The sequence below is a fragment of the Capsicum annuum genome, chromosome 12 (assembly GCF_002878395.1).
Source record: "Capsicum annuum cultivar UCD-10X-F1 chromosome 12, UCD10Xv1.1, whole genome shotgun sequence".
Taxonomy (NCBI): domain Eukaryota; kingdom Viridiplantae; phylum Streptophyta; class Magnoliopsida; order Solanales; family Solanaceae; genus Capsicum; species Capsicum annuum.
The window spans coordinates 65,343,866-65,348,761 of record NC_061122.1 but is presented as its reverse complement, the minus strand read 5'-3'; the positions used below and the strand labels follow the sequence as shown (position 1 = coordinate 65,348,761).

At 31.2% G+C, this 4,896-nt stretch overlaps 1 long non-coding RNA gene across 1 annotated transcript; it reads left to right on the top strand.

Moving 5' to 3' along the window:
• Positions 1-3,403: 3,403 nt before the first annotated feature.
• LOC124889790 lies at positions 3,404-4,123 on the top strand. The gene is made up of 2 exons (XR_007048658.1): positions 3,404-3,862; positions 3,963-4,123. It is a non-coding gene; the product is annotated as an uncharacterized LOC124889790 (long non-coding RNA).
• Positions 4,124-4,896: the final 773 nt, after the last annotated feature.

Here is a 4,896-nt window from a genome sequence, read left to right as displayed (position 1 = left end):
TTTGTTCTTGGATCACAGTGATGTTGACACAATTTATCCCTGATATCTCCATTATTAGTAACTATGCATTCAATTATAGCAATGGAATCAGAATTTGAAATTTATGGATTCTAAATTATAATTTTTAAAAATATTAGATTCTAAATTAATAATTTATACATATTTAATATTTTTTTAAAAAAATAAATACAAGATTTAAATCTAAGTTATTGAAGTCGGCTGAACCCATAACAGACACCCTAACTCCTACTCCTGATCATTCACATTAGTCCCCACTACCCGATTACTCATATGTTTTCAAGCAGAATACTTTCCTTCCATGGTAACCTTCAATTATCCTGAGTTTTTTCCAACATCTTAAAAAATGAAGTTATCAATGTGTCTGCAGATGGGAGGTGACAAATATTTCATAAATATTCATGTTTGCCGAGTTAATTCTCATGCCGCCCCCTCCGTGGTGTGTAAAACAACACTGTAATCCTTTGACAACTTAACTTATGTTTACATTTATAAAACTCAAAATTTTGAATTCTCATTCTAAAGATCAATGTTCACCTCACGATCTCTTTGCATAAAAGTTTTTTCCCGCAAAGATTATTTGTCGTTGAGATTGAAAAAACAATATGCGGTGATTATGTTATGGTCCATTGCAAGATATGGATCTTAAGTTCCACATCGATATAGAAATGTGCTGATATAGGCTTGTATCTTGGATTCTTTTACTTCAATAGCTAGCACTATTTGAGACGTGATTCCCCTAAATTGTAACAAATTCACAATATATACTCCTAAATCGTCCTTGTACAAGAAACATAAGGTATATTCCTTCTATCCCAACTTGTGACACCTTTTGAATTTTGAGAGTCATGTTTTATTATTGTTTATCTTCTCATATATATATATATATATATATATATATATATATATATATATATATATATATATATACGGGTAGTAATATTTTTTACATAGTTTTCACACATATAAATTGGGGTCTTTTGATAGAGTTCCATAAAACTTCAATACAAGAGTAGGGGTGTACAAATCGAACCGTTAAGTCAAACCAAATCAAGAAAAAAAAATTGACTTATGGTTTGATTTGATTGGTTTGGTGTTGGCAAAAAAAAAATCGATCATTCTTGGTTTGATTTGGTATTAGAAAAAATAAAATCAAGCCAAACCCAAACCGAACCGACGTAATACATATATAATTTTAATTTTTTATATGTAAAAAAATATTACTTATAATCTACTTTCTAATTACTTTTATTATTTTTTTATATTCAAAAAATAAATATATATTCTTAGGCCTTTAATTATAGTATTTTTCCATGGAAAAAATACATAAAGTAGCATACTTATGTATTAAATTATAAAAAATAACAACACTTTTGTCAAATTACATTTTGTAGCATATGTATTTGTATGTGTTTGTATTTTTGTAGCAACAGTTTGCAAAAATACAAAATACATATCGATCGTAAGGGCAGTATTTTTGTAGCAACAGTTCGCAAAAATACAAAATACAACTTGCTATATTATGTAATTATGAAACTATTACGATGAAACTCATAATTAAGGGGATGAGTATGTTATTTTTGAATTTTGCCCTTTTTCCATTAATAACAAATTAATACAAAACTCAATATTAATATAAAAATCTAAAACTCTTTAATTGCTTCACTTTTTACATTTTACTTTCCAAGTTTTTAGAAAGTTTACATTATTTTCTCATCTTACTTTCACCTTACTTTTCTCATTCGTCAAGTTGTGATTTAAGTTTGTTTCTCTTCTTTCTTCTTTTTTATGGAATTATGTTATAATTAATTACTTTATGGAGTTAAGTTTTTAATAAGTTGTCTCCAATTCTTCATTCTTTTGTATGCTCACATTTTATGTGAAAGAAACTTTCAAACAAGCTACTAGTGACTTAGAAATTGAACTACTTGGGTATCCACATAATATTACTTTGAGAGATAGTAGTTTAGACGACTTAGTAATTTGTCAACTTAATTTTTATTGGAACTACTCTATGACCATTGTTTTTTTTATCTTTTTAGTGAAAACATTTAATTTTTTTTTTCAATCACATTATAATTATAAAAAAACTGAAAAATAAAAAAAACCGAAAAAATCCGACTAAAACCGAAATAAAAAAATCGATTGTATATTGATTTGATTTGGTTTATAGATTTAGAAAACCAACATTATTGGTTTGGTTATATTTTAATAAAAAATCGAACCAACCTGACCTATGTACCCCTATACAAGAGGGTCGAAACCAAAGAAATTTGACTCTTAGAAACCGAAAGGGTGTCACGTAAATATAATTAGAGACCGTGCAAAAGATACGTGACAAGCGTGTGAATCTGATAGAGCAAAAAGAAACAGTTGCGATGATGGGGTTCAAATGGACCACTATATATATTTGATATGACTTGGGACCTCTTTCTTTCATCCACGTTGCAAATAACGACTATAACGGACTAATAATGACTCCAAAAATGTAACATCACGGGAAGTTCTCCTCCTGTCATTCTTGTCAATAACTCATTAGAAATTACAGGTTGAAACTTGAAATTAACATTTTGACCTTTAGTTTGTGCAATTCTTTTGAGAAACATAGCAAAAGAGCAGGAGTAGGGAAACCTAGAGAAGTTGCCAAATTAGAAATAGGCATACATTTTGGTCCAATCAATACTAAAAACCAATAAAAAAGGGATGGGAGAGATGAGAAAAAATGCATGAGTTTTCATCAACAATTTATATGAGTAAGCCATTGATTGGAAAGTAAAACCAATAAAAACATGGTCCAAATTCATTTTTCATGAGAAGTCGCTTTAAGATGTGAATGATACGAAAGTTTAGGAGTCAAGTTCCTCAAAAGGGTTGATGCGAAATGGTTAAATATGTAATTGAAAGAAGCTAGCACCAACTACTAAACTTAAGAAACCAGGTTTCTTAAGATCAACTGTAACAGTAAAACATAGAAAGATGAAATTTATAGTGAAAAACCTCTCCGCTCAAGTGAATAAAAATTACGACTTACAGCATGTAGGATTTTATCCAACTTCACTAATTTTAACGAGCGATTTTAGATTACAACTTGTTATGGAAATATCATGGGTTAACTAGTACACCCATAAAGAAAGAAAATAAAGAAGAAAAATAACACATGGATTTAACGAGGTTCGACTAGGTCCACTATGAAAGAAAAGAGAAGTGTACAATGTTTTAGAATCTTCAACTATATCCCCTATATATAGATTTCAAGTAGTCTCAAACCTATAAAGAAAAGGTTCTCCCAATCCTATAAAACCATGTTTTCCTGTCCTAAACCTATTAGGACAATGGGTCTCCAAGTAAAATACTACAAAAAACATGTAATATTGCGGTGGTTTATTTGCGGGGTTACCTTAACCCCCCGTAAAATTATATAAAATGCAGGGGTTAAAAAGCTGCCGCTAAAATTTATACAATTGCGGGGATTTTAAACCCTCGCTATTAAGTGTGGGGTTGTAAACCCCAGCTATCAGTTAAAAAAAATAGGAACATCAAAAAATATAAATTTGCGGGGGCTTTAAACCCCCGCTATAATAAAAAAAAATAGCGCTGGAACATTTTATTTTCCCTCTTTTTTTTAATTGGGCAAAATTATTTTCCCTCTCACTTTACCAAATCTATAGGCCCCCAAGTCTCACTCTCTTATTTCTCCCAACTTTCTTCTCCATTCGGCCTCCCAAGTTGAAGCTCTCATAACTTGACCCTTCACAGATTGGTGTAATTCTTCATGACTCACACGAAATTGCTCAAGTTAAGAGTGTCACTGGTAGCAAGATCTTGCTTATCCTCAAGGACCATGGTATTCTTATACATGTCCTTTTTTAATGGGAATTGCTATTTATATATGAGTATTTATGTGAATGTGTTTTGATATTCGGGTATTTTGGGAAAATGGATAGGGCTCGCACCTGAGATTCCAGAGGATCTATACCACCTGATTAAGAAAGCTGTTACCATTAGAAAGAATTTGGAGAGGAGCAGGAAGGACAAGGATTCCAAGTTCCGATTGATTTTGGTCGAGAGCAGGATCCATCGCCTTGCTCGCTATTACAAGAAAACTTCATTTTGCTCTTTACGTTTTCTTCCTCCTCAGGTGAGACCTAATTTTCTGCTCTGAATTTTGCTCTTTATGGATGCTTTCTGTTTTCACAGTAGCTGACATGGTTGAATTAGGAGTTAGAGAGGTTAGAAAGATTTTAGTTAAATATATCTAGTTAAATATTGAGTTTTCAGTAATAAATAGAAGACCACAATTGATTTTATGTTGGCTTACTGATATTTCTCTTGCTCATCCAAGGTAAATCTCCTTTTTATTTGTGTATTTGTCATCTCTTTGTTCGGTTGATGTTTCACACATTTATATTTTCACCATTATTCTATTTTTTCTTAATTTCACCTTGGTTGTAGCGATGAAGTTTGCATTTTGAGTTTCTTTTATAGTCCGATGATCTCTGAAGTTTGAAGTAGGTGTATCATATTTCTCTAAACAAGCAGCTTAAGATCTTTAGTGGAGCTTGACTTACACCCTCCTGTCTAACAGCATAGTAACAGCTAGTGTGAAAAAGTAACATTCGACTCCAAGTATTAAAACCAATATAAAAATAGAAATATGTGTTACCTCAAATATGTGTAGCCAAGTTCAAAAGGCTTTACTTGTCTGATTCATAAAGAAATCAAAATGATATCACATGTAGTGAGACAGGAAGTGTTTTGGACTTGCTAAATTGTAAATTAGATCAAACATTTGAAATCCAAAATATGCAAATCCAATAGCATTAACAGTAACGCAATACCCGGGACATATTATGAAAGGTCTAACCATCACCAAAAGCC